This window comes from Ursus arctos, unplaced genomic scaffold, assembly GCF_023065955.2.
Source record: "Ursus arctos isolate Adak ecotype North America unplaced genomic scaffold, UrsArc2.0 scaffold_6, whole genome shotgun sequence".
Classification (NCBI taxonomy): Eukaryota; Metazoa; Chordata; class Mammalia; order Carnivora; family Ursidae; genus Ursus; species Ursus arctos.
The window spans coordinates 33,554,789-33,569,355 of record NW_026623078.1 but is presented as its reverse complement, the minus strand read 5'-3'; positions in this window follow the sequence as shown (position 1 = coordinate 33,569,355).

Here is a 14,567-nt window from a genome sequence, read left to right as displayed (position 1 = left end):
TTACCACAGTAGGGTTGTTTAGCATCTCCATCACCTCACAGAATTACCGCGCGCGCGCGTATGTGTGTGTGTGTGTGGTGAGAATATTTAAGATTTACTTTCTTAGCAACTTTTAAGAATATACTACAGTATTGTTAATTATTAGTCACCATGCTGTATATTAGATCTCTAGAATTTATTCATTTTGTTATTGAAAACCTTACCCTTTGACCAAGAAATGTTCATTTCCTCTAATTAAAAGGATTGTAATGTACAATACTAATAATGCTAATAATAATAAAATATTACTTAATTTAATTTAATGCTTAAAATATCTAGTTGGCTTAAAATCCATGGATATGCAAATGTGTGCATACGGTTTCAGATTTACAGAAAAATGGAGTAGGAAATACAGTTTCCAGATGTAGCCTCCTCTCTATTTCTCCTATTATTAACATTTTGCATTAGTGGGGCAAATTTCTTAGAATTGATAAGCCAATACTGATATAACATTAGGAACCAAAGTCCACAGTCTACATTAGGGTTTGCTGTTTGTGCTGTACCTTCTATGAGTCTGACAGATGTATAGTGACATAAGCCATGATTACACTATCATACAGAATAGTTTCACTGCCCTCCACCTGTTTGCCCAAAATGTTCATAGTAATATTACCAATAATATTCACATTACTCAATCCAATTGCCCTTCCCTTACTTGATCTTCCAGCAACATGACAATGGATCCTTGACACACTCTCTTTATTTGGCCTTTAAGACCACATATTCTCTTGTTTTCTCTCTTCCTATTCACTATTCTTCAGCCTTTGCTGGTTTCTCCCCTTCTCCATAATCTCTTAATAGTGGTTTGTCATAGGCTCCTTCTTTGTTCCCATGTACTTTTTTATCTACTCGCATCATCCTGTGATCTCATCCAGTCTCATGATTTTTAAGAGCATGTATATGTTAATAACTTACTAATTTATGGCTTTAGTCCAGACTTTTCTCTCATAATCTAAACTCATATATTCAACTACTCCTTTGATGTCTCAAGTTAGATGTGGAATAGACATTTTAAATTAAAATAACTAATGACATTCATTCTTTAATCTGTTTTCCCAGAGTTTTACCAATTCAGTTTGATGGCAAATCCATTCTACCAATTGCTCAATCCCAGAAGCCTGGAGTCATGTTTGACTCCTCCACTTCTATCATACCCTATACCCAATTCATCAGGAAATCTTATCAGTTCTAACTTTAAAATACATCCAAGATCCAACCAATTGCTACTTCCTTCACTTCTATCAACCTGGTCTGTGCCACCGGGCTACATAGATTAAATCGTTGCAGTAACCTCTTAACTCCCCACCCCCTAAGTTTCCGTGGTTGTTGTCCAGCTATTATTATAGAAGTACCAAGAATTATTCTTTTAAAACATGAATCAGAAGGCACCTGAGTGACTCAGTTGGTCAAGTGTCTGCCTTTAGGCTCAGGTCTTGATCTTGGGGTCCTGGGATTGAGTCCTGCATCGGGCTCTCGGCCCAGCCTGGAGCCTGCTTCTCCCTCTCCCTCTGCCTACTGCTCTGCCTACTTGTGCTCCCTCTCTCTCCCTGTCAAAAAACACATAAAATCTTTAAAAAACAAAAACAAAAAAAACACACAAAAACATGAATCACAGTATGTCACTCTCTGTTTAAACCCATGCTTTGCCTCCTCATTTTACTTTGAGTAAATTCAGAGTCCCTACAATGGCTGCCAGCCCACCATAATTGTCCACCACCACCACTTCTTATTCTTCTAAATCCCTCCCCCTTGTTTCACTCAAGCCACACTCATTTCTTGCATTGGCACACCACGCATACAAGCACCTTCAAGGCTTTGAAACCAATAGCACTCTCTACTTGGATACCCTCACCTCCTTTACCTTTCCCACCTTAAGACTTTGTTCAAATTTCATCTTTTCATTCATGCCTTGTCTTCCTTTGATCTACTTTTTGTTTTATTATGTAGCAGCATTTATCGATGCTAGCATATTATTATATAATTTACTTATCTTGCTTATTGTTTACTGTCTAGAGGATAAGCTCTTCAAAAACACGAATCTGTTTTGTTTTGTCCATTAAATATATTCCCAACATCCAGAATAGTGCCTTGCACATAGTGGAGACTCAGTACATATGTGTTAAATGAATCCCTTAATTTTCCCCATGCCTTTGACACTATTAATAGTAGAAAAGCACCAGTAAATGTTATATGTGCAGTCCAAGCATGTTATTAGTAAAGGACAGAAAATTTATTATTGTACAATATCACTGTGATGTATTATCATGTATATATCATAATGAGGCAAAGTAAGGCTGATGTTTTATAATGTGAACTATTTTTTAAAAGATTTTATTTATTTATTTTAGAGAGAGAAAGAGCACATGAGCAGGGGGAGGGGAAAGAGGGAGAGGGAGAACTGAAGCAGACTCTGCGCTGAGCACACAGAGCCTGATGGGGGGCTCGATCCCATGACCCTGAGATCAGGACCCAAGCTGAAACCAACAGCTGGTCGCTCAACTGACTGAGCCATGCAGGCTCCCCTGTAATGTGAACTATTAGAAGTAATGTGGGTATTCATAGATAAGGGTAAGGGAATAGAAATAAACTGGATTTCTCGATTTTTTAAGGTCCATATGAATTATAATCTGTCTCCATTATGAAATAACATCTCTTATAATATCCTCTATTCCTTACTACTTTCCCTCTTTTTCTTCTCTCTCTCTTCCCTATTTCTTTCTACCTGTTTTCTATTGTTTCTTTAGGATTTACAAATGTAAAATATCTACTGGTTAATGGTATATTGGCAGTTGTAATTAAGAAAAACACTTTTTTAAACAAATGGAAATGTTTATCATTTTCCTAAGAATAAATGCGTAGACTTTGTCTTTATTTTTATTTTTAGTTATAATACAGCTCATTAGATATTTGAAAAAACACACAGGACTTTTCTTTTAAAACACATTTTGGGACCCCTGTGTGGCTCAGTCAGTTAAGCATCTGCCTTTGGCTCAGGTCACGGTTTTGGGGTCCTGGGATCGAGCCCCATGTTGGGCTCCCTCTCACTAAGGAGTCTGCTTCTCCCTCTCCTTCTGCACCCCCCACTTGCGCTATTCCTCTTTCTCTCAAATAAACAAATAAAATCTTAAAAAAAAAAAAGAAAGAAAGAATTCTTCAAGAGTTAAAAGTGGTTCCCATGTATCAAAATTAGATTCTGGCTACCAGAATGCTTGACTTTTCAGTCATCTAAGAGAGACATAGAAAAAAAGGTTTTCTCTCAGTCTATCTGGGGAGCCAGTTGTTTTCTTCTTTAAATTAGGCTAGAAGGGCATTTCGCTTATGTTATATGCAGAACTTGGATGTACAAATCAGTCACAGATCACTGACACTACACAATATATAGCACATTTTTATAAGTACTAACCTGAGAATTTCTAATTAGTTATAAAAATTAATTCTCTTAGGTTTTTATTACATAAAAATGAAATTAACATTTTTTATAATTCCAAATTTTAATTCAATTTCAATATTAATGATAAATTTGGATTAATACACAATATACAAAGATGTGACTAATAGATGATTTTAGAATTTAAAAGATTACAATAAAAGGGGAGAAGAAATAAAGCATATTTTGCAACATGAAAATATTTTTAAGACATAAATTTTCTCAATTTTATTACTGACCACCACAGGTATTAATTGATTAAGTCTTATTTATTGACCTTTGCATTGGAAAAATTGTCACTAACATTTACATCTCTATAATTTCTTCTATCTTGGAATTATGTCTCTTCTCCCTGCCCCTTTTTCTAAGTAATTATTTGTTTACATTGTGATAAAGACTTCTGTGACAAAGAAGCCTACAAAATAATGAGTTGGACAGACAAACTTAACAAACTATGTACATGACAGGCACTCTATTTGATGGAAAATCTGGTCAATGTGACTGTACATAAAATAAGCAACTCTTTCAAATTAAAGGGTCTGGAAAGGTTTGCAGTATAATTCACAAGAGCCAAGACATGGAAACCACTTAGGTGTCTATTGATGAATGAAGGGATAAAGAAAACATGATATGTATTATTCAGCCATAAAAAAGGAAAGAATCCTGCCATTTGCAACAACATGGAGGATTATCTAAAAACAGCAACATTGGAACTGAGTCTTGAGACACAAATAGAATTTGACCAGATAAGGGAGGCGGGGACTTTTTCTTCAACAAAAGGAAATAGCTCTTGTTAAAAGAGTCATGGCACATTCCAGGATTTCATCTTGGCAGTGTTGTACTGTTCGAAGAATAAAGGGGAGAAGAATGGAGAAGAGTGGTCAAAAGATAAATTTGGTTGGGTAGGAAAGGGCCAGATTATAAAGGCATTTTTTTATGTTTTGTGATAATATATATTCTGAAGGAGGAGGTTAAATTGACGATGAACATGTATTATTTCATGATTTCTGAAGGTCAAGAATCCAAGAACAGCTTAGCTAGGTATTTCTGGCCCAGTGTCTCTCATGAAGTTGATGTCAAGCTGTCAGTTAGAGCAGCAAACCCTGAAGGTTTGGTAGTTGCTGGAGGGTCCACTTCCAAGAAGTCTCAGATCTCAGTTCTTTACCACACGGCTTTTTCTACAAAGTTTCTTGTGATGTGACAGCTGGCTTCCCTTAGGGTAGGTGCTTAAGGACAGAAGAAGAGCAATGAAGATCAAAATCATAAGGTCTTTCTACCCTAATCTTGGAAGTGACCATCATTTCTGCCATATTCTATTGGTCACACAAACCAACCTAGGTGCAAATGGGAGGGCACTACAAAAAGCTGTAAATACCAGAAGCAGGGGATCATGGAGGACTTTTTGGAGTTTGGTTACCAGAGCCCAGAGGGACAAAATTAAAGACAATGAAGAACAGATTCCACACATTGGGAGCTGCTATGGACTGAATCGTGTCTCCCCAGAATTGATATGTTGAAGCTCTAATCCCTAATGTGACACTATTTGGAAATAAGGCCTGTGAGGAGGTGATAAGGGATACATGAGGTCATAAGGGTGGGTCTGTAATCCAACAGGGGTGGTGGTCTTACAAGAAGAGGAAGAACAATTGGGGACACAGTGAGAAGGTAGACATCTGCTTCTCACTGAGATACTGACTGACTCTGCACCTTCGTCTTGGATTCCCATTCCCCAGAATTGTGACACATAAGTTTCTCTTGTTTAAGCTTCCCTGCCTGTGGTACTTTGTTATGGCAGATCAAGCAGATAAATAGAGAAGGAAACCAAAGAGAGGGATATCACAGAAGCCAAATGAAGAACAGATTTTGAGAAGGAAAATGTAACCAATAGTGTCAATTGAAAATTATGTGTTATTTTTGGGAGATTTATTAAGAGTAGGTGAGTTATTTAGAGAGAATTAAGACTTTAGATCACAATTACATTCTCTGCTTATACAAAGATATATGATTTCTCAAGTGGTAGATCCAAGTTTGAAATCTTAACAAAAATTTGAAATTCTGGGGCACCTGGGTGGCTCAGTTGGTTAAGCTTCTGCCTTTAGCTCAGGTCATGATCTTGGAGTCCTGGGATTGAGCCCCATGGGCTCTCTGGTCAGTGGGGAGTCTGCTTCTCCCTCTCCCTCTGCCCCTCCTCCTGCTCTCTCTCTCACTCTCTCTCACACTGTCTCTCAAATAAATAAATAAAATCTTAAAAAATAAAAAGTAATAAAGTTAAAAAATTTTTGAAATTCTTTTAAATTCCTTTTCTCCAGCTATTTGCCTTTTTAAGCTTATTGCATTGTGACTCTATGATCTATTAAATTTTAGGAAGTTATGTGTTTACTTGTATATATACATTTTTTTTCTCTGAAACTCTATAGTGTCATTAAATTTGCTAATTCCTGTCTCATTTGTTCTGGGAGAGAAAGGTCTAAACCATATATCAGTTTAATGAAACATTCTCTTCAGGCATTAAATTCAAGTGAATATATTAGTCAGATTTTAATTATAAACAACAGGATACCTTTTGAAAATGAGCTATTGTTAAGCCTATATAGCATTCTTGCAACATTTGTTTACCTATTATTAAACTGATTTTAAAAATTAGTCAATTCTATACATTATCAAATCTTCAAACAGACTAGTTGGATATTTTAAATGCTTTGATTTTCATTAGATATTGTGCTCCTTCAGCTTAGTGAAAGAGGTAAAAAGCTTCAAACCACGCCATTCTACTAACAGCAGGTGTCAGCTCTAACTGCTTCTGAAAATATTTAATGTATTCAGTTAATCGAATTCTTTAGAGAATGTTACTATCCTGTTCATTTGTCTTATGCAGTCCTTGTGGTAGATTTTCTTTCTTATTTACTGCACCCCATTACATTCTATGATAAAATTATATCTGAGATTTTTCTGGTTTCCCAGTAAAATCAATTTTAGCCTTCTTTGGCCTTTCAATCACAATACAACTGAGTGTCCCACTCGTTCCATTTCCTGACTTCTAAAATCACAGATCTTCATTCTGAGCATTCTGAGACGCCTGACAATTGTGGAAACCTTACTTATCTCAAATTAACACACAATATGTCAAATATCTCAAAGCTCCCTCGATAGGTGTATATTAACACGTGAGCATGTTTGTGTTTTTCTCATGAGTTTATGAAGCAGATTAAATCAAATTGAAGAAAACGCGAAAAGCTATAATATTTGGTCTGTGGCAACATACACCTGAACAGTAGAGGCAAGTGACCGTCTTTTGTATGTTTACAAGTCCAATTAGGTAGATTATATCTCGAGGTAATTTATTTAAGGAGTTGTTGCACTTAGTGTCATCTTAGGCCAGACTCTTGGGTTTTTAAAGAAATCTTGTTGTTCAAGGGTCATGAAATGTGAATCGGTTCCTCTCTAGAAGGCAGGCAAGCCTCTGAAGACAAAGTGGAAATAGCAACATCGAAGTGTGTGGGGCTTGGCCCCAGTGCTCAATTTGTAGAACTGCAGCATGATTTTTGATGTTAAAGTGGTGCCTTCACTTTGTCAAAAATAAATGATCATTTTTATGTTAGAATAAAGTGAGGGATACTGAGGAAATTAACATGCTATTATAACTTTATTTCAAATGGACACCTAACTATGTCAAACACAGGATAATATTCTATTTATTTTAAATGTTATCTTCATGTCTATTTCTGGTACACTGAGGGTGTGTGTGCCTGTGTGTATTTAACTTATAGGCGAAGCACATTTCTTGTTTTAATAGAATAATGACCTGAGGACAAATTCGTGAGGAATATTAGTGGATTGAAAAGAGCTGAAACTGAATAATTAGGAAGCTTTCAGGCAGAGTAAGTAAACTCCTGCCTAAGTAGCACTAATGTTTCATTAGGCAATGAGCCTCACCCGGTGAGGAGTTTAGAAATCCTGTCTGTCCCTTCCCTTTCCCGCAAAGAGTTAAATAGAATCATCTCTAAGAAAAGGAAGTGTAGTCTCAAAACTCCAGTAATGATTCTAAGGAAAGCACATCCCCTTCCACCCAACCACCGACTCCTTTTAGAAAGATCCTCCTAAATGGTGAGGCTTAGGGCCAGGAAGGCAGTTCACCTTCCCTAAACACTTCTGTTGTCTATTACCCACACTTAAAATTTCCCCATTGTTAATTCATTCAGGTGGGTCTTGGAGGCTCTTCGAATTCATGTGCACCGTAGAGACTTGCCCTCTGGCATGCTAAAATGACTACAAGTTACTTTCAAAGGTCGTTTAAGTGAAGTAAAGTTTTAGATATGAGATACGTAGTCTTCTATCTGTAATGCACCTAAAAGACAAATCTCATACTCAGTATCAACATGATTAGTGTCAACTTAGCACATCAGTTTGAATAAGTTTTAGTGACGGACCATGTTCTGTCTCCCCTCCTCCTTACCGAGGAGCATAGTAAACTTAGACAATCCAATTTCTGGATGGCAGAGAGACCAGTAACTTTTATCAGGTACATGGAAACAAGAGTGTGAGGGAAGCAGCATTTCCATGTAGTTCTCTTTTATCACTACTTTAGAATCATTTTAACATGTCGCCATTGCTCCCAACTCTATTTCCCACCTTCTCTTCCCTCTAAGATGGCAGAATTCCTGTACATGCTCATTTCAGAGTGTTCTACACACATTCATTTCCTATAAGAATTAACAATTTAAGATGTGTGACATATTTACTTTAGTCAAGAAAAAGCAAAGCCCATATGTGTAAGCGTAAAGGAGTGTGTTGGTATAAGGACGACCGAAGTTTTAAAAAATGGTGATTTAAAAATAAAGTCGATTTTGCCTCTCATTTTCTTTTCACTTAGTGTTAAAAAGACTTATCATCCAAATTCTAAATGCTTTTTCCATTTCATTGATGAATATTATATTTGAATTGGCAGGAATTTTTAAAAATCAATTCAGTCAAAATTCTGATTGATTTGGGTAAATGTGAGTGTGATGTCTTTACTGTATGCAAATACACATTTTTTTAAAAGATTTTATTTATTTATTTGACAGAGAGAGAGACAGCCAGCGAGAGAAGGAACACAAGCAGGGGGAGTGGGAGAGGAAGAAGCAGGCTCATAGTGGAGGAGCCTGATGTGGGGCTCAATCCCATAACGCCAGGATCACACCCTGAGCTGAAGGCAGACGCTTAACAACTGAGCCACCCAGGTGCCCCTGCAAATACACATTTTTAAACTATTGTAGTAAGGAACATTTGGGTGCCAAATCTTGGTGCTGAAGCTTGTGGGTTCAAAAAAATATTGTACATACTAAATATTACTTTATTTCTAAAGATTAAAAAATTGTCAGGTTTTTCATAATTAATTCACTTATTTCCCTAATAGTACATACCTTACTTATAAATGGGTATTATTCAAAAACTTCTGTGAAAAGATTTTTGATTTTTTTTGTATTTTTACTTGGATAGAACATATTCCATTCTATTCTGCAAGAATTTTATATTTAAATACAGTAATCAATGAATATCGCATAAACTTAATAGTAAAAGAATAGGAACCGCACTTTGAATATTTTTATAAACATATTTTGTATCTCTCGTTTTGCACCCATTCCTATTTCCAACAGGCTAGATTACATCTCTTTGATGAACTACTTAAAAGTTGAATTGGCCTCTCTATTTTTCAAATTATTTTTTTTTTAATTTTTGCACTTCTTTGGCAACTTCTGTATGTTTCTCAGGAATCTTCATTGTTTGCCTGAAATCTATCTATAAAATAAAACCCATGCTCTTTGATCTGTCAATAACATTTCCATCAATTTGTTCTAATTTGTTTTTTAAATTAGAGTATTATATCTTATACATATTCTGTTTCAATCGAGAGTATGTGTGAGTATCATGTGTGAGTCTATGTAAATGGGTGAGTATTCCTGGACAATATTTTTTCCATTTTCTAGCCCCACACAATTCTTTACATTATTCCAAATGTCTACAGTGTCTTCCCCTTTCCCTTTACCTAATTAAATTCTTACCATCCCTTGTGTTAGAGTAACTCCTGTGACATGTTACCACAGATAAACACAGAATCTTGGTGGCTTGATACAACCAAGACGTCTCTCTCCCTCAGATAAGGTTCAGTGGTGCAGGTGGCTCAGGTAGCTCTCCTCTATCCTGTAGCCATGCCCTCTGGAGGGACGGATTACTTCCAGGCTATGACGCAGAAAAAGAGAATGGTGGAAGATGCTGACTGACACCCAACTGCCCTCTTCGAGAAACTATACAGGTCACTTCCTCTCTTCTGCCTCTGGCATGGTTCCACCGTTCCAATCTAACTAAACAGGAAGCTAGGAGAAGTAGGGAAACACATGGAATATTTGAGAACACTATCTCCATCGGTTCTATCAATACAGACGCTATCAACTTCTAATGTAAAAGCTTAACCCACCACCTAAACTTAAGGCAGTCTTTTTCTCTTCTGAAATTCTATACCAATTTCCTATAAAATTGCCCTGTCCGATCTTGCAGCATCTTTTCTACCTCTTAAATATATATAAATAATATATATATAATACATATATATATATATAATACATACACATATATATATGTATGTATTATATATATATATATATATATTTGAGGGTGGGGGCAATTCCTATAAAATTTCCTATAAAATTGCCCTGCCCGATCTTGCAGCATCTTTTCTACCTCTTAAATATATATATATTTGAGGGTGGGGGCAAGGGGAGAAAGAATCCTGAAGCAGACTTCCCGGCTGAACGTGGAGCCTGCACAGGGCTCCATCCCAGGACCCTGAGATCATGATCTGAGCTGAAATCAAGAGTCAGATGCCTAAGTGATGGAGTCACCCAGTGCCCCTCTACCATATTTTTAATTAAAACAATTTTTCCAAAACTTATTTTCTTTTCTGAATTAAATTGTAAGTTCTTTGTGGATAGGATCTATGTGTATAGTAACAATGTCCTGAGAGTGCTTAACAAGACGCCTTACCTGGGGCGGAAGTTCAATCAGTCATTTTTGCTAATTTCGCATTCCAAACAGGGTCAGTGAATGGAGAAGCGTCTAATGAAACAGGACTTCTGTTGGCCTGCAGGCTTCTCATGTATGGTATCCATTGTAAAGACTGATTATCATTTTGCTGATGATGTTTCTTCAAGAAAACCTTGGTCGAAGGACAAATTCATCTGAAAAAGGCTTTTAAAAAGGGGTAGGTCACACAATATATGACTGTTCTTCTGAATCGCTCCACAGTCTTAAGATAGCGTTGGATCCTCTAAAGTTGCTAATAACGCTGTGACTGATGACACAGCAACAGTTTTCAGTGGTAAAGTATGGTGTTCAAAAATTAATTCCTTTGATCCTCAAAATAAACCCGAAGAAAGGAAAGATGTTATCGTCAAGCACAATGCTTGAATGAGGAAACTGAGGTTCAAAGTAATTATAGAACTTATAATTACACAACGTCAGCATTGACGAAGACCTTGAAGATGTTCTAGTCCAGCGATTTCATTTACAGTTGAGAAAATCGCAGCCCAGTTAGGTTAAGTGACTTGTGCAAAGTCCTGTAGAGAATGAGTAGATAGAGCAAAATGAGAGCTTCTCGAGTCCAGTGATATTTCGACTGCACTATTCTTTTATTTCATTAAGTGCAACGCCAAATATGCATTGTTTAAAAAAGCTATTTAAAACACCATCTACCTGAAATGGAGTAAATGTCAAAAGGACTCTGTAAGTCATAAGTTTTTAATATCTTTTACTTCTTCCTCATTAAAAGAGAGAAATCTTTGGGGAAGAAAAAGAGAGCATGCTCTCTTAGGTGAAAGTGTTCAGTATAAATCCCGAACCTTAACTATATTTGATTTTAAATTGGGTATGCAGCAAGTATGTGAAGTTAACTACAGGCTTAAATTCTACTCAGCGTGTGACATATCTAGGAAATACAGCAAGGAGAAAGAGAACAGAAGATATTTAGAAATCTTCTTAATATAGAATTGATAACAACCTCATTTGGTTTCCAAAATATTTGGTAGCATTCATTTTAAACTAGTAACTGCAATTCTACTATAAATTATTTCTACCATTATTTTAAAGCTAGAATACTGTTGATAGTATTTAATATGAACACTCTCTATGTCCTAGATTCTGTAAGAAACAAATAAAATATGCGGTTCTGTTTCCAGGACAGTTTCATTTGCATTTCATTACACTTTTAACCCTCAATTTTTATTCTTTTAGAGGCCATTAAAGGGGCTGGTAATCATACCTTATATATTATAAACAACACTTGGGTCATCAAAGAGATCCTGTGGTCCATTCCTCTGATTCTGAGCATGACAACCTTAGACCATTCACAACTACAGTTACTTCTCTAATTTTTCAAGACATCACATGTGAAGATCAAATCAATAAAATAAAAAACATATTTCCTTGGAAGCTGATCTGTAAAAGAAATTGAGCTATATCTTATAAGGAATCAAATAATTAGCATTTGGTCTCAAGCTCACATCAAAAGGTAAACTAAAAACACGATACAAGATGCAAAATAACATTTTATTAAAGCAATAGTGAAGTCATCAAGTGATACTCGATTTATTCTCAAATGATTGATTCAGGCAATACATGCTGTTAGAGTTCAGAGAAGGGGGAATTATATCCTGACATTCAATAGAAATTCTCTCTTACTGTAACTAAAGGCAATTTTATTTGACTTAGTCTTTTGTGATCTCTAGAACTGACAAGTTGCAAGTATCTTTTTTCTTTTTTTAATTCTCCCTGTGTTAGATGTTACCCATGACTTCTGAGCCTTTTTCTGTACATTTGGTCTACATTTCAGTTGAGTATCTATTAAATAATCTACCTCGATTGATAATTACGCTTTGAGTAAATTTCCACGATATATCTAACTTTAAACTAATGGGGAAGCTCATTCCTGTCTCTCATGTACACACAGCATGGTTAAATCCAGGCTGTTACCTTTCATGATTTCCAAATTAGTTTTACCCTTATTTGAGCCTAGGTAGGCCTTTCTCCCCTCGAATAGACACAGTTCTTTCTTGAAATAATATGTGCTCTGACCCCGTCGCTATATCTTTTTTTGAAAGCAACTTGATTCGATTCTGCTCAAATATATTAATATTGCCATTGCAAATAACTCACTTGGCAGGGACAAAAAAGTTCACATGTCAATGTGATTAGAAAAGAGGTGAAGCACTGGAATAAGTGAGAGAGGCATTTTGGAATTAATCAAGATAAGAGTACTGGCACACTATATTTTACCCACACAAAAGCACAGGGTATATGCAATGTACACTTTCCCTTGGCCTTATTATTTCACGTTGCCTTGTAATCGATAAATCATTCCTTTAATTAATCAATCCTATTTCTAGACTACAAAATATTAGGTTGAATGTTGGTTTTTTGATGAGTTTCTTCTTGTATCCTAAATTTCTGAATGTACAGAATGTTGAAACAGGAATAGAGTGTATTTTGTGTAGAAAGAAAATGTTAAAGACTACAGCATAAAAGGAAAAAAAAGAACTCTTTTGGTTATAAAGTCTTTTCAGTGCAATATGAATCTGAAAGAAATACTCCTGAAATAATTTGAGGGGTTTTCTTTTCCACTGATGGAACGCCTGTGGACTCGGTGACGTATGCCACTGTGTTTTTTACGTAGATTGAAGTGCTTGTTCTTTATCGACTTCTCCAAGTCCCTGTTATCATACAGAATTAGCAGTATGCAGTAACACAACCAAATCTTCTCTAGTTATTTTTCCTAGCTAAATATATTATTGGAGATGTTCTCTCAGGGCAGGAATCCATGAGGGTGAAAGAGTGAACAATGCCCTCCTCCACCCCAAATTTCCGTCGTGTCTATCACACCCCACAAAGAGGGAGGAGACCTGATATGGAGAAAATACGTAGAGTCAAGCCATCCACAGCTGTGGGTCTCTTGTGTTTCACCCTCACAGGTGCTGGCATACTTTCTCTCCAGAGGAAATCGTATCTCTCTTGGACGCTGTGAGGAATATAAACCAACCATTTACACAAGGGATAACATGAACAAGCAAATATGGCATCAATCTTTAGATAAGATTCTATTTCCACTAAATTATCCTGGATGTTTTTAATAACACTCAAAATGGGCAAGAATACAGAGAAACTGGAACAAATTTAAACTTAGACTACAGTTGATCATACCTAATATTAAATACCCTGGTGCCAGCGCTCAATCAAGTGACTCCATAGCAATAGTTATGTCTTTTGCCCTAGTTGTTCAAATTATATCGTTGAATAAGTTTCCTAGAAATCAAGCTGGGTATAACAAATCTGCTCCCAAGAGCTTAATCTGTGGTTGTTGCTGGGAAACAACAGAACAGTTGTTGAAGGGAAAATTAGAACCTGACTCACCCACCTTCACCTGTACTGATATTTAACTATATTCATATCTTCGATGTATTTTCATGTGTTACAGAGCCACCTATAATAATAGGTCACCCATTCATTCAGCCAATACTTAAATAGCATTCTTTAAATGCCCATCACTATGGCAAATGATAAGCTTTCAACGAAAACTGCAATCCACTGAAAATGCCAATCCCTTTCTTTGCACTTGCGTAAAAACAGACTGAGGGGCAGACCCATTAGATCTCCATGCGAGTTATGACTATGTGGCCACCACAGGAAGAAATAGCAGTAAAATCGAGAAGACATGCTATATTTATCGCAAAAGCTTTTTGTTGTTTAAATAAATGCTACTTTGAAAAGTAAAGTCATCATTCCATATTACTATTAAGTGATTGCAATGAAGATTCTTTGAAGTCAGGAGGGGAAAAAGGGGAACACGGAAAAACCTATGATTTCCTAGAGTTTAACAATTGATAATGGTAATTGGACCAAAGATTTTTGAAATGTTATTTATCTTCTTCATAAGTCAGATCACCATCTCTTTGCAACATATTTGAGCATTGAGTGTATGAGCTGTGTGTGTGTGTGTGTGTGTGTGTGTATAATACATATACAAAAGCTATAGAAATGTATGTTATATGTGTAAGTATGTATATACACATTTAGG